Raw genomic sequence first — 27,429 nt, 5'->3', positions numbered from 1 at the left:
GGCTTTCTTTTCAACCTGAAACCTGAGCCTCAGATTTTCTATAAAGGATATTTCTAAACTCACTTCTTTGCAGAATGTCCAAAGTAGTATGCTTTGCCTCTTTGACATGGCTGCCAGGATCCTGCCAGCTGTGAAGACATTCTCTTCTCAGCGGAAAAACTTTTTGTTATTTCTCTACCACTAAAGAAGTCAGTCTCCTAGCAAAGCTGACTTCTCCAGAGCCAATAAAACTTCTTTTTTGCCATTAATATTTCAGGTTTGTGAATTCTTTCATGAAGGACCTGCGCCGACTAAAAGGAGATTCCCACAATTCTCTGACTACCACTAGAACCCCATCAGTATGATCCTGGGCAACTCACTGAACTCTGTTTGCCTTAGTTTTCTGATCTGTAAAATGAGCTAGAGAAGGCAATGGCAGAACACTCCAGTGTCTTTGCCAAGAAAATCTCAAATGGGGACATGAAAAATTCATCCAACTGAAAAATGACCAAACAATAACAACATTGGCAGCTGAAACATTTCTAAACCAGTAACTCCTAGTCAAAGGCTTCTTATTAGCTGAAACATATGTGCATGTAGATGAGATAACCTTCCTCACAGATCCATCATTCCCATTTCTATCCAATTATAGGATCATGTATCTAGAGACAGAAAGAACTTCATTGGGCTTCTTTTTCAGTGGTGTCAAAGAGAAGCCAGTAAAATTCCCAAATACTGCAGGAATCAGATTAAAATGTCTTTGGGAAATATTTAACAAAATAAATTAAAATACAATAAAACATAATATTACATTTTAAAATTAAGTCAATACACAATCAGCACAAATTTCTATCTATAGATTAGTGGCCCCCTTTTTTGACTATAATTCCAATGACCTAGTCCAGTCCCCTCATTTTACAGATTAGTAAACTGAAGCCCAGGGAGGTTAAGTGATTTGCCTACTATGATACAAATAGGAAATTTAAGGGGTAGGATTTGAACCTAGAGTCTTTGACTAAAGTCATTTTTTTTCTTTGATGCTACTTTATTTCCTCAACTCTCCTCCTCTGCTGTTTTCCAAGCCTTCAATGTCCTCCCCACCATCTTTGATGAAAGCATTTCAAGATTTAGCTTCAAATACTACCACTTCCATAAACTCTTCCTTCTTCTCCTAATCAAAATTTATTTTTCCTTCCTTGGAATTGGCAGGTCACATTTTGCACTTCTTTTATGTGATGTGCCAAGGCATGTTGTACTATAGTCAGTTGAATACATGCAGTATTCCTTTAGTAGGATGTAAATTCTATGAAGGCAAGGATATGTCTTATTTATTTTTGTGTCCACCCTATGTATTCAATAACTCCTAATCATAATCTTTGCACATAGTAGTAAGCTTAATATTTAATTGAATTGAATATATTCTAAGACAATGAATATAATGATTTTGGAACTAATTACAATCATGCATCTTATTGGTAAACAAGAAAAACAATCTTCCCTCCCTCCAAAAGAGAGAGATTATAGATTTCAAAAATTGTATATACTGTATTTATATTGGCCAGCTCTAATATATTGAGATTATAAATCTAAATATGTTTTATTTTTCATAGACAGTGCTACTGGAGTCTTGTTAAATGAATACAACTCAAAAAGAAAAACAACTAAATTTCCTGTTGATTCCATTTTAAGATAAAAATTAATGAGAAACCGACCAATGGTTTGAAAAATGAAGATTTCCTGATTAAGTTTGTAAAAGTCAATAAGTTATTTACTTCAATGAAGCAGTCAGTCATAAAACATCTTTCTTGATATGTATAGCCAAATTGCCCAATATGATTTTGTGGCACTTGATTACTGTATTTCAGAAATACTTAACTTCAGCATAAATGCAGGTTTGTTTGTTTTTTTTTGAAGGAATTAAACAATCAGGACATTTCACTAAAGCACTGCAAATATGCCTGAACAAAATTTATTTTCTGCTTTGTGCCCATAATACTGCACTAATTTATGACATATTCATTTAAGGAACTTCACTCTATTTAATGTATCTTAAATTAATCCATGATATTTGAAATATAAAATAAACCTAAAGCTTAATTTTTAATTGGTTCAAGCACAATTTTAGCAACTTTTAACAATATCCCTAAGAACTTTGCCTTACTTTTTAGGTCATGCCCTGAAGACAGAAAAATTAAGTATTTTTAAAAGTCACTTTTGTTATTTTACAAGTGAAAAGTTCTGCCAATGAAAATAGAAAAGCATAACATAGCTTACACTTCTCAGAGGATCCAACTAAAACATGACACTAATAATGGCCTGCAGCTCTCTTCAATGACTGAGGTCCAGTAGTCTCTTGTCTTCTTTCTAGGACATCCACTTATACCTGCTGCTTGACTAAACTAGGGAAATAAAAACCATTTTAAAGTGCTACACATTTTATACACATACACAATTTTTTCAACCCCTCAAAAGATTAATACATTCTTCTGCCCTAAATTCACTTTAAAGTGAACATCAGTGATCCCCTTACAAACACTTTCCCTTAGCTATTCCTCACTTGCACATGCATAAAATCTTAGATGTTATATCTATGGGTGGAATAGAACCCAGAGATCATCTAGTCCAATCTCCTTTTAGCCAGAAGAAAACCAAACCCTTATTTTAAGGAAGGATAAAGGGGTATGCAAACTTCTTTGTACATCTCCAAGTTTTGCTCACTGGTCCAGATAGCTCAGGATTTTTGGGGGGGAGAGGGAATGACTTTCCACATACACTCTTGGATGTTTTCATGCCAATCTCCTAAAATATTTAAATTAAGTTGGCTTTTTTTCTTTTTTGCTTTTGATACAGTAGCAAGTTTTTGAAAGCTTACTAGGGCAAAGGAAGAGATATCAAGTTACAAGTATTCTTTTTTTTTTTCTTTTTTAAAAAAGGAAACCAGTAACCCGGGACAGAAAGGCCCTGGCAGGCCCAGGTCCATGTCCAGGAGTCAGTCAGTCCCTCCCCCAACCCATCCTCCCCCAGGCTCTGCGGCGGGGCCAGGCCGTGGCTGAGGAGCCTCTCTGGTCCAGCTCCTGGGAAGGAGTTCTGAGAGGACCTCTGGGAAAGGAAGGGGACAAGGGCGAGGGCTCTCCAGGATTGGGGTCCCGAGGTGACTTCCCCTCCTCCCCTACTTGAGCTCCATCCGAGCAGCAGCGAGCCTCTCCTCAAGGAAAGCGCCTGGAGCTCACTTTTTACCACAGGATTAGACAGTTCTTTCCCTCCCCGGGCTGTCACAGGAAAACGAGGAAGGGTCGATTTTTCGCCCCTTAACCCTCCGCTTGAGGCCTAAATCTTTAAAAAAATATATTTTTTTTTTTCTAAAAAAATATAGTCCCCCTCAAGTTCTCCCCGCGTGGGAGGAAGTGGGGAAGGCAGAGGAGTGGGGAGGCTCGTGACCTAGAGGCGCTTCCGCTGTCTTCCCGCCCTCCCAATCTCCTCCGCCACAGCCTCCTCCACGACCGCCCGCGCGCCCTCATGAATAATCAATTTAGAACCCGCCCAGGAGTGGGGCGAGCCCGGAGGCCTTGACCCACCCCCTCATGAATAATAAATAACCGACTTTTAAACTTTTCCACCTCCCTTGCCACTCTTCCGGACCCTCCCTTCCACCCAAGGCTCCTCCCTCAGCACGTGAAGCCGAAGATTGCCTCCCGCCATTCCTTCACACTTTGAGACCCGCCCTCACTCCCTCCTTCTGCTCAAGAAATTAACTTACCTCACCTCATGAATGGTTAAATGGAGAGGGTTGGGCTCACCCCCACTTTCGGTTCATGAATAATTAAGGTAGAGAACCGGAGTCAGTTACCTCGGGTTTGATTGGAGCCCATCTCTGTCATGAATATAATTATTCTATAAGAAGTCTTATAATACTATAATTGTGTTTATCAATATAATTATTCAATGTGGAGACTTGGGGCCACTTACCGAGATTTAATGAGGGAGGGTCGGAACCGCCCACTTTAGGTTCATGAATAATCATTAAGTAGATTTAAGAACACAATTTGGGTTTAAGTGAAAGTTGTACTCTACCACTTCAATCATGGACATAATTAGTCTATAGTAATTATTTACATACTTGTGTACATAAGTATAATTATTCAATGTGGAGAATTGGAGCCACTTACCTCGGGCTATTGTAAAAAGGTCGAACTCCATCTACTTCTACTCATGAATAATTAACATAGAAAACTGGTACCACTTACCTCGAATTTAAGTAACGGGGTTGAGCCTACTCACTTCAGCTTATAAATGGTAAATAAATGTTAGACTCACCCACTTCTGAATAATTAATATCAAGGATCCGCCCACTTATTGAATAATTAATCTGTCAAGATGGATTCGCTTACCTTGGTTAAATAGAAGGACTGGACTCGCCCATTTCTTCAGGAATAATTAATATGTAGCTCTGGACCCATTTACCTCGGATTAATATGAGAAGGTTGGATATCTTCCTCCCCCAGCCTTTCCTTTCTGTCGAGAATAATTAACATAGAGAACTGGGATTGGACCCATCCAGTTCTCATGAATAATTAATATAAAAGGGCGGTGTCCGTTCTCCTCTACGGTGAGGTGAATGGTAAACAAGGCAGTTGGACTCCGTCTTCTTCTCCTTGTGAATAATTAATATGGAAAGTCACATCATTTACGTCTAATTAATGTAATGAGGGGATCGGACCTGACCACTTCCAGTTCCTAAACGAATACTATGGGAGAACTGGACCCACTGGTTAAGGTTGAGAGTTAGAACCGCCCTCTTCTGCTCATGAATAATTAATATAGGAGATGGCGCAGGAAAGTCAATTGCTCCCATTTCTGCTCAGGAAGGAGCAGGCAGGAGAATGTCAACTTCCCTCCTTCCCCCAACAACTTCCCCCTTCTTTCCCCCCCACTCCGATGGCCCTCCTGAGTGGTTAATGTGGAAGACAGAGAAGTGATCTGGGACTTTAGCTGTGTGTGAACGCTCGTGCTCCAGATGATAGGGGGACACCTGCTTCTCCAGCACCTCCACTTTGCACATACCTCGTTTTAGGCCAATGGAATTAGTTGCAAAATTTTTCATAGATTTTGGAGATGGGAAGACATCTAAGAGATCTATTCCTTTACCTTCATTTTATAGATGAGGAAACTCTGGTCCAGAAATAAAATAATCTGTTCAAGATCACAAAGAGGTGAGATACAAAATCAGTTCTAGATGATGCTGAATTTTGAATCAAACATAAAGCTTTCTAAAATAATATTTAACAAAACAAAACAAAACCCTCTTTTCCCTCCTCACTCTTCCTCTTCAAAACATTTCCTCTAAAAGCAATTAGGGACCCAAACCTAAAAGACACAAAAGTTTCCAATGAACTCTCCTAAGAGGAAATCAGAAATTAATTCTTTTAAACTTTGATTCACTCACCTCATCCAGATCTCTCTTCCTCTGTCATTCGGGAAGACTCTGTGGGCCTAGAATAATATAATTATTCAAAGTGGAGAACTGGGATCACTTAACCTCGGATTATTGTGAGGGTCGTACCCACTTCTGCTCGAGAATAATTAATATGGAAAACTCGGGCGAATAGGACTATAGGCTCCTAGACGTGACTGTCTTATTGATTTCCACATAAAGCCAACAGGTCTTGAAGCAATTTCTAAATGACCATTTTTTGAGAATGCCTGTTCAAGTATGGATTGTACCAGCAGAGACCTGAGGGAAGACCACTCCAGCATCCAGATTCTGGGATTCCTCTGCCTGCTATTTTCAAAACCTCACTTATCCATGTAATCTGTTCCCCAAAGGAAGAAAACCTTCATTCGTGTCATCCTGTCCTCATTTCTTTTCACCATTTATTAAGCATCTATTAAGACAGTACTCTAGGATAGATATTGGCAGAATTATACAAAGTTTCAAAGAAATACGTCTTTGCCTGCTCTCTTGGGATTTTATGACTTTTTAACAAGGATGAGACAAGAATTTTCAAAAACTCAATTTAATTTGTGATCTTACCAAAATGGATATTCCATCCAATGATACAGATTGTAACCTAACCATGCTTGCTTATTTTTTGCCACTCTTACCTTAGTCCTTTCTTATCTTCATTTTACAGGTGAGGAAACTGAGGCAGACAGAGGTTAAATGATTTGCCAAAGGTCACATACTTAGTAAATGTTTGTATTTAAAATATTTTGATGGCAGTCTTTACTCTGCATCACTGTATGTAACACAATGGATAGAGCACTGGGCTTGGAATCAGAAAGGCATCTTTTTGAGTTTAAATCCAGCATCAGATATTAGCTATGTGTTTAGGCAACTCATTTTAACCCTGTTAACCTCAGTTCCTCATCTGTAAAATAAGCTGAAAGTTGACAAACCACTTGAGTGTCTTTGACAAGAAAACTCCAAATGGGGTCATAAATTGTCACACTCTGAGGAAAGGAATACCTTTCCAATGCCCTCTGGAAGATCTTCTTTTCAATTCTTTGGAGATTCTGTGACTAACAGCTAAGTAACACAGAAGAAACTTATTATTAAAAAGATGAACTTTCTATGCCCAAAGAGTTTTAAAACTGTGCACAAGCTTTGATCCAATAATACAATTAAAAAAAAAAAAAAGGAAAAGGACCTATAGTTCCTCTTTTAGAGGTAGTAAAGAATCAGAAATGAGGGAATGACCACCAATAGGGAAATGGTTGAACAAGTTCTGGTATATGATTGTGATGGAATACTATTGTGTTATAAGAAATGATGAGCAGGGTATTTTCAGAAGAACGTGAAAGACATGGACTGATACAAAATGAAACGAGCAGAACATTGTACACAGTAAAACAATATTGTAAAATGATCAACTATGAATGACTGAGCTTTTATGGGCCAGAACTCTGTACTTGAAACAAGGATTCTTACAAGGTAAATAAGTGGAATTGATAAGACAATAGTTATCTAATTAGCATGGTGATTAGTTCTCTAATTCAGTATGACTGATTTAATATTACACAAATAATGGTTCCCTATTGATATAATGATTGGTTTATACTCAGTATACTGTAAATGATCTAATTACAACAGAACATATAAACTGGGACAAACTCGGCCAGGGCGGATTCAGAGACACATTCATTCCATTTCTCACCTTTGTGGTGGCTGGAGGCTGGAAGCCCTCAGACTCAGAGACAGATTCACTCCAATAAAATGCTTTCTACTTCCAGAGAAAGAACTGATGGAATCTGAATGCAGATGAAAGCATACTTTATATTTTTATTTTCTTTCTTTCTTGTCTATGTTTTCTTCTTCAACATGGTTAATATGGAAGTATATTTCACATGACTGCATATATATAACCCATATCAAAATTGTTTTTAAATGGAATGGGAAAACATAGGCCTTTATTTCAAGTAAAAGTTTGGGGTCATTAATAGAACTTCAAAGTTTTCCCAAAGGCAATACAGTCAACTCTCTTCATTATTCAATTGCATTCCCAACCTTACCTAATTAAAATCTTTTTTTATATTCAGAAATTAAATACAATAGGATCTTGTTTTTTCTATATTTTTCAGTCAGTTATGTGTTGGTAAAGATGTATGATTCTAATACCATGGAATATAATTAGTGGAAAATTGCCAATTCCTTTCTAATGCCCTCATAAGGGATGGTCTTGATGCATGTATAGATTACTGCCATAAAATTTTATGTAGATGAGAATTATCTACTCTCTGTTACCCCTTTTTTTGAGCGGATAGTAATAGTTCCAAATTTTCCATCAATTTAGTACTTTCTCTTTCTTCAACTACTTTGAGAATATTCTTCAAAGCTCCCAGATTCTTCCACCTCCAGCATAGAGCTCCTCTGTCAACACTTAATCTAGTCCAGCTGCTTTTTCCGTCTTTTTTCACTTCAATGCTATTTTTTTTCCCTCCTCTATAAGTACATTATGAGGTGAAATGCTAAAAGTCCAAGTATGAAAACCCCCTTGGATCAAGTTTATTATAAGAATCCTTGTATGTTTAATAAGTATTTTACCAAAGGATATGAGCAAATAGTTTTCAAAAGAATCACAAGCTATCAATAGCCGTGTGCAACCAAGTTCCAAATCACTAATATCTAATGGTCTTAAGCTAGGGGATTTTAACATTTAGATTGATGATTCCCCCTAACACCCTAACTTTCCTCAGTCTCCATGACTTATTTTTCTATTCTACCTCTGCCATTTGAAGGAATGATTGGTCACACTGTGGACCTCATTACTAAGAATAAGTATTCCTTACCTTTGAAACTCTGAGACATATCTGATCATATCTCTTTTCATTCTTTCTCTCCCTATGCTTTTCAGCATGCCTTATCCTTCTTAAACCAATTCTTGGCTCTCATCGCAACCTCTAATCCTTCCATCCTTTCTTTGTCATTAACACATCTTGCTCCCTTCCAATGTTGATTTTATGGTAATTCAATTACAAAGTATACTATTAAATAAACAGATCAATATAATGAAGCCAAATGCTGGGTAATTATAATGAACAGTGTTCAGCTCTAGGAGGTACATGAAGAAATGTACGTTACTGCTTTTTTTTTTTTAAGATTGGTTAGTATAGATATAGAATGTCATATATGCTGTTGTGTATATCATCATAAGGGAAGGTTTATTGGGTATAAGTAGCCATGATTGTGATACAAAAAAATGCATTAATAAAGCTAAAACATAACAAAACAAGACAGCCTTTCATTTATATAGTGCCTTGAGGACTAATGGCTGGTATTTAATATATACTTGTTGAATTTTTAAAATATACTTGTTGAACACTCATCTTTTGTCTATGTCTTGTTCTTTTTTCCAGTTGTATCCTAAAATGCCCTTAGGAAGCCTTTCTTTAATTGAATCACTTGCAAAACTTTTTTCACTTGGACTTATTCTCCATGGCTTCTCTGTTTTATGGATGATAATGCTCATAATGTTTTACAATATTTCTCCATTAGATTTTATAAATGAGTTTATATTTTAAATTGGTATTGCTCTTTATTGTCACATTTCTCCACTTTGCAAAAAAAAAAAAAGTCGAATGTTTACTGAATAAGAAGACTTTGAGACTTTTTTGGTTTGATGTAAATTTATAGTGGTTAAACTACTATATGAAATCTCTGTAATCAGCACGGAGATCCTTTTGTCTGTTCATAATCCATTTTTTAATGTCAATAGTTTGTTTAGATTGGTCACGTTTCAGGTATTTTAATTGCATGCCATATTTTAAAAAAATTATACTTTATCCCAGATTTTAAAAAAGATTTTTATTAACACATTTGGCTTAAATTTCTCTTTATATCCCTCTTATTTCTCTTCCAAAGAGTCATCTGTTATTAGGAAAAAAAGATTTTTAAAAAGGAAAAAGGAGGTGGAGTCAAAATAGCAGAAAAAAGAAAGGGACTTACCTGAGTTCTCCCAAATTCCTCTCCAAAAAACTTTAACACTTTAAAATGAATTCTGGAGAGGCAGACTCCATAAAAGGATGGGTGAAACAATTTTCCAGCCCAAGACAACTTAAAAGGTCAACAGGAAAGGTCTGTTTTACCTGCAGGAGAATGGTGCATAGCTCAGTGCATACTGTGTCAGAGCAGACTACATCCCAGCAAACTAGCAGCAGGCCTTGAAGGCAACAAACTGGCAGCATCAGCTTCTGGTGATGAGGGAGGGTAGTCAGAAAGCTAGGCAGAAGGAGGTTGCAGGGGTGCCTTTGCTGACATGCTGGATTACATTATCACATTGCCCATGAGTTTATTTGGATCCCAGTTCTGGGTGTCAGTATCAAGATGAAGATGAGCACTAGCTTGGGAGAGCTTGATGCAGCAGGATTGCAAGGACCTTGGTCAGAGCTCCAGAGTGGAAAACCGTGCTTGTATCCCAGAAGACCAGAGCATAAGCCAGGAGAATAGTAACCACACCTCTCCTTAGAGCATCCCATCTTGAGGGAATTAAATTCCAGATTTAATAGAATCCTAGAAATGGTTTTGAGATCAATAGCAAGAAAAGCTTGAAGCTTAAGACAATACTCTTTCCAGCCTGGGAATAGAGCCCTACTTTAACATAGAGTTAAAAGTCAAGAAATAGGCTGAGAAAATGAGCAAACAATAAAAAAAAAAACAAAGCAAAACAACAACAACAACAAAAAAAAAAACAACCTGTTAATATAGTGATGGATATAGTGGCAGGTAAAATCAAAACATTAACTCAAAAGAAGACAACAAAGTCAAAACTGCTCCATCCAAAGCCTAAAAGAAAAATAGGATTTTTCCTCAAGTCTCTCCCTTGCTCCAAATTCCTGGAGGAGTTCAAAATGATTTTTAAAAATCAAATAAGAGAAATAGAAGAAAAATTGGGGAAAGTAATGGGACTGATGCAAGGAAAAATATCACTTTAAAAAATCAAATAGATCAAATGGCAAAAGAGGCACAAAAACCCATTAAAGAGAAGAACTCCTTAAAAAGCAGAAATGTTCAAATGGAAAAAGAGGTAAAAAATTCACTAAAGAAAAGAACGCCTCAAAAAGTAGAACTGGCCAAATAGAAAAGGAAGTACAATAGCTCGCTGAAGAAAATAATTAATTGAAAATTATAATTGGGCAGGTGGAAGCTAATAACTTTATGAAATATCAAGAAATAATAAAACATAATTAAAAGAATTTTGAAAAATAGGTGAGAATGTGAAATATTTCATTGGAAAAACAACTGACATGGAAAATAGATCCAGGAGAGAGAATTTAAGTATTAAAGTATTGCCTGAAATCCATGATCAAAAATAGAACCTAGACATAATCTTTCAAGAAATTATCAAGGAAAATTACTATGCTATTTTAGAACCAGAGGGTGGAATAGAAATTGAAAGAATCCATGGGCTACCTTCTGAGAGAGATCCCAAAATGAAAACTCCCAGGAATATTATAGACAAATTTCAGAGTTCCCAAATCAAGGAGAAATATTTCAAGCAACCAGAAAGAAACCATTCAAATATTGTGGAGGCACTCAGAATAATACAAGATGCAGCTTCTACATAAGAATGAAAGGGCTTAGAACATGATATTCCAGAGGAGCTGGGATTATAACCAAGAATCATCTGCCTTGCAAAACTAAGTATAATTCTTCAGGGGAAAAATTGATATTCAGTGAAATAGAGGACTTTTAGGCATTCCTGATGAAAAGACCAGAGTTGAATAGAAAATTTGACTTTCAAATACAAGACTAAAGAGAGGCATAAAAAGGTAAACAGAAAAGAGAAGTCACAAGGGATTCGAAAAAGTTAAACTATTTATATTCCTACATGGGAAAATGATACTTTTTGACTCCTAAAATTTTTCTCATTTTTAGGGCAGTTAGAAGGAGTATATACAGACAGAGGACACAGATGTGAGTTGAATAGGATGTAATGATGTCTAAAAAAATAAAATTAAGAGATGAGAAAGAGGAATGCATTGGGGAAAGAGGAAAAGGAAATGTAGAATGAAGTAAATTATCTCAACAAGGCATGAAAGAGCTCTTACAATGAAAGGAAAATGAGAGATGTGAAAGGGGGCCAGAGTACCTGAACTTTACTCTAAAATATTTCAAAAAAGTAAAAATACAAAGACTTAATTGAGTATAAAATCTGTCTCACCCCAGAAGGGAAAATAGGAGGGAAAAAAGATAAGAGAAGGGATAAGAAATTGATAGAAGACAGGGAGGATTGGGGAAGGTGGTAGACAAAAACAAAACACTTGAGGATGGATGGATTGAAAGGAGAAAGGAAATAGAATAAGCAGAGGGGAAAATAAGATGGAGGAAAATATTGAGTTAGTAATCATAACTGAAAAAAAAATTTTACAGTAAGTTTCTCTGATAAAGGCCTCATTTCTCAAATATATTGAGAATTGAGTCAAATTGATAAAATTAAGAACTATTCTCCAACTGATAAATAGTCAAATGATAATATCAGGTAGTTTTCAGATAAAAGTATCAAAGCTATCTACAGTCATGTAAAACAATTCTCGAAATCACTACTAATTAGAGAAATGCAAATTAAAACAACTCTAAAGTCTACTTCCTCATACCTATCAGATTGGCTAATTCAACAGAAAAGAAAAATGACAAATGTTGGAGGAGATGTGGGAAAATTGAAACACTAATGAATTGTCAGTAGAGTTGTGAACTGATTTAGACATTCTGGAAAGCAATTTGAAACTATACCCCAAGTGCTACATAATCATACATAGCTTTTGACCCAACAATATTGCTACTAGATTTACATTCCAAATAGATTTTTAAAAAGGAGAAAAGACCTATATTTATAGCAGCTCTTTTACTGGTAGCAAAAAGTTGAAAATTGAGTGGATGGGTAATGGTTGAACAAGTTGTGGCATAAGATTGTGATGGAATACTATTATGCTATAAAAAATGATGAGTATAATGCTTTCAGAAAAACTTGGAAATACATATATGAACTGATGCAAAAGAAAAGGAATAGAACCAGGAGAACATTGTACATAGTAACCACAATATTGTACAATGATCATCATTTTGTGAATGACGTAGTTATTTTCAGCAATACAATGATCCAAGACAATTCTAAAGGGCTTATGAATGCAGATTGAAGCATGTTTTTTTTTTTTTTTAACCTCTTTCCTTTTCTTTCTTTTTTCTTCCTTTAGTCTGCTTTTTTCTTTTTCTTTTAAATTAAATGTTTCACTTTTATTATAGAACCCAAAATACAAAACTCATTCCAAGGCTTCAATTTAGATCGACATCACTGAATAGCCATTTGCTCACTATTCCAATGATGGTCACTACAGCATTACCTGATTTGTGACTTTTATCTTGATATGCTTCCTTCCCAACAAGAATATTTTGCCTACAGTGGATTTAAAACTTATCAAAGTTGAAGTTAACAGTCTAGCTTATTTCCATAATCACCTCAAAGCCATCCTTTTAAAGCATAGTTATCATTCCCATTAAGTTAAGCAATATTATCTTTAAAAAGTTGTATTCGATTGATAATTCACATAAATTAAAATTCTATTCTATTGACAGCTCACACACAGAAAAAATGTACAATACTTATGTGATTATTTTATTCTTCAACTTTACCCTTTTTCCACAAGCCACCTTGGGAACATTACATTCAGCAGTGTGAAAACTCATTTTAACTGTCTAAATTATACAGTAACATTGTTAAACTTTATTACCAAGTTGTGATCATTCATTTAACAGTAGCACAAAGTTTTTAACCTGTCCAGCTCTTATTTTTACTTTGTGAAATGTATGACTCAGATGTATCCTACTGAAATACATTTTAAAAACAACTAGTCATAAAAATGTGAAGGCCATTTAAATAGTAACATGGTTCACATTTATAAACAAATTTTAGAATGCTTATTGTAAACAAGGGATATAAATCTCACTTACTTAGATATTTGAAATACAACTTTAGTATATACTAAATGAAGAAGGAATAGGAATTACCAGCAAACAAGATTCACCACTGAATATTGTGATGGGACTGCTGTCTTATACTTGAAACTCAAGGGGACATAATTGTGGTCCAAAACAGCTAAATATACAGACCTAAAATATGAATTCTATTTTTTAAATTGCCACATTCCCTCCAAAGCCCATTAATCTCCATCAGCATCCCATAAAACAAAAACAGTAGCCTATCAAACTAGACCTCTGACGCTGGGCTCTAGCTTCATTTCCTTACAGGTCATCATTTTCATTAAGGAATGCAGTTGTTTGGAAAAAATAATGATGAATTTTGGAGGGGATATGGGAAAACTGGGACATTGATGTATTGTTGGTGGAGTTGTGAACGAATCCAACCATTCTGGAGAGCAATCTGGAATTATGCCCCAAAAGTTATCAAACTGTTCATACCCTTTGATCCAGCAGTGTTATTATTAGGCTTATACCGAAAAGGGACCTGTATGTGCCAAAATGTTTGTGGCAGCCCTGTTTGTAGTGGCTAGAAACTGGAAAATGAATGAATGCCCATCAATTGGAGAATGGTTGGATAAATTGTGGTATATGAATATTATAGAATATTATTGTTCTGTAAGAAATGACCAGCAGGATGAATAAAGAGAGGCTTGGAGAAACTTACATGAACTGATGCTAAGTGAAATGTGCAGAACCAGGAGATCATTACATACTTCAACAACGATACTGTATGAGGATGTATTCTGATAGAAGTGGACTTCTTCAACAAAAAGATCTAACTCAGTTTCAATTGATCAATGATGGACAGAAGCAGCTATACCCAAAGAAAGAACACTGGGAAATGAATATAAACTGTTTGCATTTTTGTTTTTCTTCCCGAGTCATTTTTTACCTTCTGAATCCAATTCTTCTTTTGCAACAAGAGAACTGTTGGGTTCTGCACACATATATTTTATCTAGGATATACTGTGACATATTTAATATGTATAGGACTGCTTGCCATCTGGGGGAGGGGGTGGAGAGAGGGAGGGGAAAAGTTGGAACAGAAGTGAATGCAAGGGATAATGTAAAAAATTACCCAGGCATAAAAAGTTATAATTATATATATATATATATATATATATATAAAAGGAATGCAGTTGTTTGAGCAATCTATAAGTCCTGCTCATACTATGTTGATAGTGCTGGGTCCATGACAACCTCTGGAGTGCAAGAGCAAGCATGGCAACAAACTCCAGATTAGGGTCTCCAATAAGTTTTCTAGCAAGACAAAAGAAGGACTTCTTAAAATTGCAGCTATTTTTGGCTGAAATGTCATAGTAGTGGAGATTCTTCTTCTTGTGGAAGACAATTGATTTTCCCTTGACTTTTCTGTCCTTAATATCTACTTTGTTGCCACACAACACTATAGAGATATTTTCACATACTCGTACCAGATCTCTATGTCAATTAAGTACATTCTTGTAAGTAACTCTTGATGTTACATTAAACATTATAATGGCACACTGAGCTTGGATATTTCTCAGACCACCAAATTTCTCTTGGCCAGCTGTATCCCATACATTGAATTTAATAGGACCTCTGTTAATGTGGAGAATGGACCTCAACACACAAGGTAGCTACATACTTCTTCTCAAATTCACCAGTCAAGTGGCATTTTACAAATGTGGTTTTTCTAATACCTCCATCACCAATTAATGAACTACACGTGGGGTTCTCCTTGGGTGGTCATCGTGATGGTTCTTCCAGAAGCGTCTCCATAACTGCCTGACTGAACAATGAAAAGATGGTGGAAGAATGATTCAAATATCTGGAGACTTGGTCTGTTTTTTCTTTTCTAACACGAACAATATGAAAATGTTTTGCGTGATTGCATATGTATAACCTATATCAAATTGCTTGCCTTCTTAATGAGAGAAGAAACAAGAGGAAAAGAGAGAATTTGAAATTCAAAAATTTTTAACAACAAATGTTAAAATTACTTTTACATGTAATTGGGGGAAAAATGAAATATTAAAGATATTTTAAAGAGGAGAAAATTTACAAAAACTTATCAATATACTATAAAATATCTCGTTATATGTGTGGAAGATGAAGTAAGTAAAGAAAAGTTCAAACTTCCAAGTAGATCAATTTATTAAACAATGCATGCATGCTACTTGTTCAAGAAACCAGACCTCTTCAGCTTTAGCATGGAATTAGAATACAGGAGTTTAGAGATTTTCATCCTTGAAAACAATTAATCAAATAAAACAGTTAATTAAAAGAAAACAATTAAGCAGGATATGAAATTAGATAATCTGATTTCTAATTGGAGGAATTTCTAACTTAGGATGGGGAAAAGCAAAGAGATATAATTCCCTAAAATCAGAAAAAAAGAGATGTTTAATTCCCTTCCCTCCAAGTGTTCTTGTATCCATGTTCATAGGAACATGGATACAATAACTGATTAAATAGTATAGGACCAATTTTCAGATAAGACATATAAGTTGCTTGAGATGTATAATTGTGAGAAAACTCCTTGTATCAATTTTCAGATTTGAAAACTGGGTTATCGGCCAGTAGGTTCCCAGTCAAAGTTCTTTAAACAGCAGGTAGAAATGGTCTAGCTTCCCAGCCATGAGGGAATAAATCTCAATAATGCATTTTTTTTTTTTTTTACAGTTCCCACAACTGAATAAAATTTTCTTATAAGAGAGAAATTGGACTAAATTCATAACTGAATAGAAAGGCAACTGACAACTCTAGAATTGAGTCACAACATGGAGTCAACGTGACTCATTCAATTCCCACAACAACTTATTGTTTTAATTCTCTCTTATGCAATGTGCCACACTTCTGAACTCTGTTTTCCACAAATAAGGAGAAGGCTTCTTATGTTTATTTTTTGGGGCCAAGTTTGTAGTTTATGATTTTTGCCACATCCAGTTTCAATTGTTCTGTGGTCTTTGTTTACATTTACATTTTTTGTAATCATTGGATATATTGCTTTCTTGACTCTGCATATTAAACTTTGTATTACTTCATATCCATCGTTCCATGCTTGTCTGAATTTATCATTTCCATTATATTCACCTACCACAATTTATTTAGCCATTGGCCAATTGGTGGGCATCTGCTTTATCACCAATTCTTTGTTACCACAAAAGGGGCTTATGCCTAACAGTAGAATCTCTGAGTCAAGGGATATGGCTGTTTTAGTCACTTTATTTGTATTAATTCCAAATTGTTTTCCAGAATGGTTGAACCAATTTATAGCTCCACCAACAATACATTATTGTGCTTATCTCTTTACAACTCCTCCAACATGAATTATTACTGTTCTTAACTTTTGTTAAGTGTATAGTAAAAATTCAGAGCTGTTTGATATATATTTGTCTTATTGTTATTGATTTGGAGCATTCTTTCCTATGGTTGTTTGCAGTTCTTTCAAGACTTATTTGTTTATATTCTTTGCTCACTTATCGATTAGTGATGGCTAAAGGTTTCCCCCCAGCTTTATATTAATCTTGTTCTTTGCCCTAACAAGTTGCTTGTCTGACTTACATGATTATATTTCAGGAGTAATTTTAGCATCAGTAACAAATTGTTTTTGTCAAAACATAATCAATTTTATTTTTGTTATGTCAATCAGTCTCATATACAAAATTTTCCTATTTTTTTTCTCAAAGAAAATAATAATATTGAGACATCACATTTCTTGTTCCTGGTTCATTTTTTATCTTTTTTTTTCCTTTTAAAACTTTTACAATGAAGTCACTTAGTATCAAATTATATATTGATTTAATTTGAAGGATCTTATCAAGTGCTTTGTAGAATTTCTTTCTGATCCCTGTAACAGATATTGATGTGTAAGCTGTAACTGATGTTACATGATAAGGTTTTTTACAAAAGTTTTTCTTTCTGCATAGATGTTGCTCACTTAATTTCCTCTATCTTCAGTGCTTTAGTTCTTCAAATTCAAGAACTAGCTCAAATCCTACTATCATGAATCCTTCTACCAGGTTTTGTGTTTCCTTGACTAGATCATAAGCTCAGTTAAATCAGAAATCACATCTTAAACTTCTTGTTTTCCTTTAGCTTAGTAGAGTGCTAGGTTTTATCTATTTGTAAACTGTGATCTACTCTGTGATCCAGTAGCCTCCTTGCTGTTCCTTGACTTAGACATTCCATCTTTCAAACTCTGGGCATTTTTACTGAGTGTCCCCCATGTGTGGAACTCTCTCCATCTTCAAATCTGATTCCTAGTTTCCTTCAGATGAGAACCTGAACTAGGAGGAGGCTATGAGATCATCATTATCTGATCTTATCTTGCAATTTCATTGGCTGCTCAGACTTCCAAGTATGTAAACTCCTTATCAAAGCAGATGTACAACTCATATTCAAGTGTTCTCTGTGTTCATTGAGAAATTAAGTTATTTAGTCATGATTACATACACACACACACACACACACACACACACACATATATATATATATATATATATATATATCTCCACTATATGTCAGAAACAGGATCTGAATGGAAGTCTTCTTGATTTCAAAGCCAGTCTTCTACTATGTCACACTACTTTTCATTACTTGTTATAGTAATAACATTTGCTATTATCCTAGTTGTTTTGGTTGTTGAGTTGTTTTGGTCATGTCTGACTTTCTGTGATCCCATTTGGGGTTTTCTTGGCAAAGATACTAGAATGGCTTGCCATTTCCTTTTCTAGCTTATATTACAGATGAGGAAACTGAGGCAGAAGATAGGGTTAAGTGACTTGCTCAGGGTCAAACAACTATTAAATGTCTGAGGCCATATTTAAACTCAGGAAGTTGAGTCTTTCTGCCTTCGTGCCCAGCACTCTGTATTCATTATGCCATCCAACTACACCAATAAGCCAAAAGATGAACTAAATACTATGGACACAGCCAGCAGCTAGTCAGTGAGGTAATATAAAAAGACTGGTAAGGTACATAGTTAATCTGTACTTTCAGGATGCAGCTTTTGTGTATATTAGGGTTGATTAGAGGCTACCTTTCTTGAGTGTGGATTATTCTTCTTAAATTGAATCATACCCCAGTGTTGCCTAGCACCCAGGATGAAAGGGAGAAACATAGATCCAAGAAAGGATACACTAGCTTTAGTATAGGTGAATGGTAATGTTAAAGGCAAAGAGTAAAACTAGAACTGACTCAGGAGTCAGAATGACAGTTACCACATATCACTGCTTCTTTCATGAACTGATATTTTTAGAAAAGAGACACTAGAGAAGATGATCTCACAAAAAAAGAAACATAAATAAATGAATAAAAATCAAGCACTGAGTAAGATTTACAAATGCAATAATACAGAAACACAACAAAGGAGGGAGCTCAGATTTAATTCTTATTATGATAATTCTACAATTAAGGGAAACTGAGGTACAAAAATGTGGACATAATCAATTTATTGGTAAGGCTAGCAATAGTAAGGCATACCTTACAATCAGAGTATTCTTTTATGTAGTCTGGTTACATAAATGCATTACATAATGTCAACTAGAGCCAACTAAACTAGGACTGTGATTGGTCCATAATTATGCTGACTTGCAAAAGAGTTCTTTCAGATCCCATGGAAACAGGGACACAGAATTAGTCAGCATCCTTGGAAAGTCCCCAATCCCACACTCCTCTGTACTACAGATATCCAATGCTAGGAAAAACATCCCATGACCAGGTTGAATCATCCTTCATTCATTTTCTTTATGTCCTTCAAATAGTTGGTTTGCTTAGAGTGGCTTTCAATATCTCCTATCAAGTATCATACTGCCAAACCCTATACAAAATAGTTCTAAATCTAAGCTTTTAAAAATTAGTTACAATTGGCATTGCTGTGATTAATAAAACTTTTAACTATTAATCAATCATCAATTTTAAATTCTCTTGTTAATACTTTCTCTCATGAGATATCTAACTAAAGAAGGAATATGTGGGAATATAGTCCATGAGTGGAAAAAAAAGAATTCAAATTAGACTAGAAAGAGAAAGATATGAAGAATACAAATTTCCTGGAAAAGGATAAGACAAAATAATGTCATTTAATCCAAGAGGTTGTACAGAGTCATATGTGGGAGGATTTTGAACTATAGTCAGAGGGGAGGGTTAAAAGAATATATGACATTTAATATGATCATGAAATTTCCATTGAGATCTATAGATTTTGCTTATGTTCCTTATATTATTTTCTATTTTATTGAATTGTGGTTGGTAAAGGATGTTTAATATTTTTACTTTCTAATATTTATTTATATTTTCTTTGTACTCTAGGACATAGTCTGTGTATGTAAAGGAATTATAAATAAATATTAAGAGGCTGAAATCGTAAACATATCCTTTATTAACCATGGTTCAATATAATAAAAATTGATACAGGGAATTCAAGGGGAAAAAACAGATCTAAATGGAGATTTAAAGATGATATTCTGAATAACAACTGAGACAAATCATGGAAACAATTAATAACTATGTCAAACCAAAGGATAATGTTTAGATAACATAACAAAATTTTTGGATGCAGCTAAAGCAGTTCTCAGAGAAGCAGTTAAAAATTTGAAAATATATGTTTACAGAGCAGGGCCAGGAGATCATTATATACTTCAACAACAATACTATATGATGATCAATTCTGATGGACCTGGCCATCTTCAGCAATGAGATGAATCAAATCAGTTCCAATGGAGCAGTAATGAACTGAACCAGCTACGCCCGCGAAAGAACTCTGGAGATGACTAAGAACCATTACATTGAATTCCCAATCCCTATATTTTCTCCTGCCTGCATTTTGGATTTCCTTCACAGGCTAATTGTACAATATTTCAGAGTCCGATTCTTTTTATACAGCAAAATAATGGTTTGGTCATGTATATTTATTGTGTATCTAATTTATACTTTAATATATTTAACATCTACTGATCATCCTGCCATCTAGGGGAGGGGGTAGGGGGAAGGAGGGGAAAAATTGGAACAAAAGGTTAGGCAATTGTCAATGCTGTATAATTACCCATACATATAACTTGTAAATAAAAAGCTATTGAAAAATTAAAAAAAAAGAAAATATATGTTTACAAACAGAAAAAGAGATGCAGCATGCATACTGGATAGGACACTGGACTTGGAGTCAAGTGGTCCTTTGTTCAAATCTTGCCTCAGATACTAATTGTGTGACTCAAGGTATGTTTCTTAAATGATCTGTGTCCAGTTTCCTCATCCTATAAAATGGTTGTGAATTGTATTGAGAAACTAAACTTGAAGGCTTCTTAGTTTTCTTCTAGTTCTAAATCTTTGTTCCTAAGAATATGCAACTTAAAAAACCTGGAAAAACTTATTTGAACTGATGCTGAGTGAAGTGAGCAGAACCAGAACATTGTACACAATAATATCAATATTGTGTGATCAATTATGTCAGACTTCTCAGCAGTTCAATAATACAGATAATTCCAAAAGACCCAAGATGGAAAATGCTAAGTAAGTCTTTTCAAGTTGTTCTAAAACCCACATTCTCTTTCTCTCTCTCTCTCTCTCTCTCTCTCTCTCTCTCTCTCTCTCTCTCTCTCTCCTCTCCTCTCCTCTCCTCTCCTCTCCTCTCCTTTCCTTTCCTCTCCTCTTTTCTCTCTCTTTCTCGTTTTCTCATACACACACTCACACATACACACACATGCATTATTCTAAATGCATGCAAAGATAGTTTTCAACATTCATCTTTGCAAAATCTTGTATTCCAAATTTTTCTCTCTCTCCTTTCCCTCCCCCCTCCCCATAAGAGCAAGCAATGTGATGATAGGTTAAACATATGCAATTCTTCTAAACATATTCTCTATTTGTCATGTTGTACAAAAAAAAAAATCAGATCAAACAGGAAAAAAAAAACATGAGAAAGAAAAAAAACCAAGCAAACAAATAGCAACAACAATAAAAAGGGAAAATACTATTCTTTGATCTACATTCAATCCCCATAGTTCTGTCTCTGGATGTGGGGCACTTTGTATCACAAGTCTATATAAGAATTGCAATGAATCATCTAATTGTTGAAAAAAGCCAAGTCCATCACAGTTGATCATCACAAAATCTTGTTGTATTGTGCACAGTGTTCTTTTAGTTCTACTCACTTCATTCAGCATCAATTTAAGTAAGTTTTTCCAGGCTTTTCTGAATCAACCTGCTCATCATTTTTTTTAATTTTTGAAGTGCTATCATTTTTGTTTGTTTTTACATTGCAGCCATATCTGCTTATATGTGTCTTTGTATTAAAACCTGATTTTTTTTGAAGACAGGGAGTATTTCATGTCAGTTTCTGTATCCCCAGTGTCTCTGCTCATCATTTCTTATAGACCAATTACATTCCATTACATTCATATAGCACAACTTATTCACTCATTCCCCAGTTAATGGGCATCCCCTTGAATTACAATTCTTTCTCAGCACAAAAAGAACTGCTACAAATATTTTTGCACATATGCCTCCTTTTTTCTTTAAAATAAGTCTTTTTTGACTCCAGCTTCCATTTAACTTAAAAAGTACTATTACTATTCCCCAGAATATTTATTTATACCAAAAAAAAAAAAAAAAACCCCAACAGAACATAGTATTGTGAAACAATAAAAACTGAATGTTGCAAAATTGTAAAGAATAAGCTTGGCCCCAAAGAAGAGATACAAGAATATAGCTAGCTTCTTCTATTTTGTGAAGGTTGAACATTGCATATAATATTGGATTTTGTTTTTATTGTTGACTGGTTTTGCTGAATTTTTTTCATTCCTTTTTTTAAAAATTAAAATTCTTTGCTATACAGTATTCCTTTCTGGGAGAAGGGAGAGAGAGAAATGGGGAAATCTAGGAGATGTAAAAGAAAAATAAATTAGTCAAAATCTATTAAAAAGAGGATTATTGTGAAACTATAAATTTCTATTATATACAACTTGTTTTTATTTTAAAATTTTTGAATTTAAATTTTTTTCTGTTTAAAAAAATAAATAATAAGTTAAACATGTTACTTTTTTTTTTACTCTTCTTTATTTATTTTTATTATAGCTTTTCATTTGTAAGATATATACATGGGTAATTTTTCAGCATTGACCCTTGCAAAACCTTCTGTTTCAACTTTTCCCCTCCTTCCCTCCACCCCCTCCCCAAGATGGCAAGTAGATCAATACAAAACATGTTACCTTCAAAGCTTTCCTTGAAAGCAAGAAACTGGGAAAAAATTTTTACATCCAAGGGTTCTGATAAAGGCCTCATTCCTACAATATATAGAGAATTGACACAAATTTATAAAAATTCAAGCCATTCTCCAATCAATAAATAATCAAAAGATAAGAAAAGACAATTTTCAGATGAAGAAATTAAGCCATTTCTACTCATATGAAAAGGTGCTGTGTATCACTATTGATCAGAGCAATGCAAATTAAGACACCTCTGAAACACTACTACACACCTCTCAGATTGGCTAAGATGACAGGAAAAAATAATGAAAAATACTGAAGGGGATGTGGGAAAACTGGGATACTAATACATTGTTGGTGGAGTTGTAAAATGATCCGACCATTCTGGAGTGAAATTTGGAACTATGCCCAAAAGGTATAAAACTACATACCTTTGATCTAGCAGTGTTTCTACTGGGCTTGTATCCCAAAGAGATACTAAAGAAGGGAAAGGGACCCACATGTACAAAAATGTTTGTGGTAACCCTCTTTGTAGTGGCAAGGAGCTGGAAGCTGAGTGGATGTCCATCAGTTGGAGAATGGCTAAATAAATTATGGTGTATGAATGTTATGGAATATTATTAATCTATAGGAAATGATCAGCAGGATGATCTCAGAGAGTTCTGGAGAGACGTCCATGAATTGATGCTAAGGGAAATGAGCAGAACCAGGAGATCAAAACTAGTCTTGTGATAAGGGGAGCCATCTGCGTCCAGAGAGAGGACTGTGGGGATTGAGTGTGGATCACAATATAGTGTAGAGAGCTGGAACTCTGGAGAAGGATACTTGTAACGAGGTGTTAATTCAGTGGAATTGATGAGATAATGATTCTCTAGTTCACATATATACTTAGTATTTAGTATGGTGATGTAATGGTTCTTTAGTTCACACATATTCAGTATACTGTAATAATGTAATTGTAATAGGGTATTTAAACTGGGGACAAAGTCAGACTCAGGGGGAGACTGGTTGAAACTGTCAGACTGCTGGAAGAAACTGGGTCAGACTATGACAGACACAGATCATGTAAGAGACAATAAAGACTTGGACTCTATTCTTGTCCATTCTTGTGGTGTCTATTCTGCTGAGACCAAGGCCCTTCCGGGAGGACCTCCAGAAAGCTAGCCTAAACATTACAACATAATATTTTCACTTTTTTTGTTGTTTGCTTACATTTTGTTTTCTTTCTAATTTTTCCCTTTTCTCATGAAGCTTGATAATTATGGAAATATGTATAGAAGAATTGCACATGTTTAATATATATTAGATTACTTGCCATCTAGGAGAAGGTGAGGGGGAAAGGAGGGAAAAAATTTGGAACACAAGGTTTTACAAGGGTGAATGTTGAAAGTTATTTATGCATATGTTTTGAAAATAAAAAGCTTTTAAAAGGGGGAAAAGCAACATAAAAAAAAAAAGCTGTCCTTGTCATTGTTTCCTCATACACTTCTTTCTGATCTTTTCTATGCATTTTAAATGTTTTAATAATCTTCTTTTATTCATTTTCTTTTTCTTTTTGGTAATTACTGTCTCTCGGAGCTATTGTAAATAAGAAGCTCGGGCTCACCATCCCAGAATCAAGCTACTACGTTTCCCCTTCAGAATTCTAGAGATAACTTGAGGGACTGAGGCATTTCTAGTTTTTCCTTTAAAAAGTATTAAAAACATTCTCTAGATTTTCTTGACACAGAGGATTAAAGTCTCAGGCTGTATTGCTGATATCACTTCTTGGTTGCTTGAGTATGGGACAACCACAAAGAGCTCCAGATACTCTCTGATGCTGGTGGACTATATGGATAACTCAGGAAGGGAACTTTGCTCAGCTGAATCAACTCATGGTATCTTCAGTACTTAGCCTTATGGAATATTCTTCTCCTGCCATGCCTAAGTAAATCATCCTTTGTTAAATGTTCAATTCAATAAATACTTATTAAGTGCCTACTAGGTATCAGACATTGTGCTGGGGAAATAAGTGAAAAAGAAAAGCAGTGTCTAGCCTCAAGGAACTTCCAATTGAATGGGGAAAAACATAGAAAAGGAAGCTGGAAAATTGTGGGATAGGGAGGGGAAATCTTGTTTTGTGGAGTTGAAACCAAGGATAAACTACCAGAAGACTAGTCTTTGCAAGATATAGTCTACATCAGTCTATCAAAATGCACTCAACTCCTAGTTAAATATAATTATGAAATATTTTTTAAAAATATTTTAATTATTTAGTTTAAACATAATATGTCTCAAATTTTGCAAATATAATGACCTAAATATGAATGAGAGCTATTTTTTAATGTAGCATTGGCAAACTATGACCAGAGATCCAAATTCAGCTTGGTGCCTACTCTTTATAGAAGTAATTGTAGAAGAGTCTGTCAGATACAATTTAATATAGAAGCATATGTCTTGGAGCAAGTCTTAACTGATTCAAGAAATTTCCAATTTATTTTTTATATTAAGAGTGAAACAAAATAAATTTACACAGCAAAGTAAAACAAGATTCATAGTTGAAGTTTATGACTGGTTGAATTACCAGACAGAATGACAGCAATGTGACTGCTGGGCATCATGGGAGGAAATAGCTTTCTGAAACTAATTACTTTCTTTTTAACCATTCCTTTAAAGAATTCCCTTTTCAGTCTGGTCAAATAGGTGTAAAATGATAAATCTCCTAATTGGATTGATCAAAAGATATTTCCACTCTTAGTTTCATCAACATAAACAAATCAAACTCAAAGAATCTTAGTTTCAGGGAATTAACGAAGTCCCTCCTTGAAGTTGATTAATCCTTCTACTTAAGGAGAGTGGATTGGATCTTTGAAACTTGGCCACAATATTATTTTTTAATACAATTAAGGACTTAGGGCTATATGATTTCATATAAGGGAAGATATAATTGGAGTAACATTATAGCTTATGGTTAGCATACCAATGTCATAATGTAGCAAGTATGTGCTGGCTTTTTTCCCCAGAACAAAGTTTACTATATTACCCCTTCAGAATTTATTTTAGGATGCCTTAGATATTTGAAGATTGTCCCTTCTCTAACGCTATGATGCTATAAGCTCAAACCCCCACTGACTATGTTACTTCCACTTTTGGGTGCCAATGATTAGCACCCTATTTCCATTTAACCATTTAATATTAATTTTCTTTCCCTTATACCTTGGGGACACACTGTTCCCTATTATTTATGGGGAGAGTGGGTACACTTTTAGAATAATTATTCCTTAGCACAACTTCATATATAACATATCATAGCATAACTATCAAGCTCATGACCAAAGGCAGCATTGCTGTCAGATGAGTCCTGGTCTTAGTTAACAGTGGTCTTGGTTCTGATGGTCATTCTTGGGGGTACTGATACTGAGTTAGCTGTAGGGATATCAGGAAACTAGGGTACCAGTATACCCTAGAACTTGATTGTTTGTTCTTCTGACCTTTTAAAATTCAAAAGACTGGAAGTTCCAATACTTTCAAAAAACATATAGTTCATTATAAAAAATATATGTGGGAACAATGAAATGAAATGGTCACAAATATTCTAATTTGTAGTATTTGACATTACAATAATATAAGATATGGTCATTCATTCCAATACAAGGACATAATGCAACTACTTCATGAGATTCATTATTCATACTAATCAATACCTAGTTATAAAAGTGGAATCCATGAGCTGAAGCCTATTTCTTGGGATCACATAGCCTCAGAGCAATTTTGTCTCTTACTGGATGCCATTAGGGAAAATAATAAACATTTATATCGTGCCAGATACTTTGTTAAACTTTTTTTTTTTAACAAATATTTTGTCAACTGCATACCCTTTGATCCAGCAGTACCATTACTGGGTCTCCATCTCAAGGAAATCATAAAGGAGGGAAAAGGACCCACATGTGCAAAAATGTTTGTAGCAGCTCTTTTTGTGGTAGCAAAGAACTGGAAAATGAGTAAATGCCCATCAATTGGGGAATGACTGAACAAGTTGTAATATGTGAAGGTAATGGAATACTATTGTTCTATAAAAATGATGAACAAACTGATTTTAGAAAGGTCTGAAAAGATTTACACGAACTGATGCTGAGCAAAACAAGAACCTGGAATACATTATATGCAATAACAGCAAGAATGTACAATTATCAACTATGAAAGACTTGGTTCTTCTCAGTTTCCCCTTTCTCCTGTTTATTCTAGATCCATGAAATGAAAGAGGCCAAAACATTAAATAAGTCCAAAGTTGGGGGGGAGGGAGGACATCTGTTCAGAGGCTCAATCATGTAGGATCTTTTTGACTTCTTTGTTCAAAATATCCAGTGGCACTTAACAATGGAGGAAAATAGGGTTCGAGTCTATGTCATTAGAGAAAAGATATCCTCAGTCTCTCGAGGTACACCAGAGTTAACAGGCGAACACGTAGTCAGCATTGGTCTGTGAGAGTAAGGTGACGGTATATTCATTACAATTATATCAGTGATACTACCTAAATTATAGATTTTAATGCTGTTTCAATCAAACTACTAAGGTGTTTCTTTGTAGAATTGGTAATGATAAAATTCATCTGGAGCAACAAAAAGTCAAGAATCTCCAATTAAACAAAGGGAGCAATAATAATTAAGGAAGAATAACATTCAGTGGCTTCAAAATACTTAGAAAGTAGTAATCATCCAAACTATTTCCATATGAATCATGTTGTGAAAAAAAAATCAGAACAAAAGGGGAAAAACCATGAAAAAGAAAAAGTGAACAAAGATGAAATTACTATGC

The 27,429-nt window shown here is 34.8% G+C and overlaps 1 pseudogene; it reads right to left on the bottom strand.

Moving 5' to 3' along the window:
- Positions 1-14,620: 14,620 nt before the first annotated feature.
- LOC127561355 (GTP-binding nuclear protein Ran-like) lies at positions 14,621-16,483 on the bottom strand (annotated as a pseudogene).
- Positions 16,484-27,429: the final 10,946 nt, after the last annotated feature.

The sequence above is a fragment of the Antechinus flavipes genome, chromosome 4 (genome assembly GCF_016432865.1).
Source record: "Antechinus flavipes isolate AdamAnt ecotype Samford, QLD, Australia chromosome 4, AdamAnt_v2, whole genome shotgun sequence".
NCBI classification, from domain to species: domain Eukaryota; kingdom Metazoa; phylum Chordata; class Mammalia; order Dasyuromorphia; family Dasyuridae; genus Antechinus; species Antechinus flavipes.
This window is presented reverse-complemented; position numbering and strand designations above follow the sequence as displayed.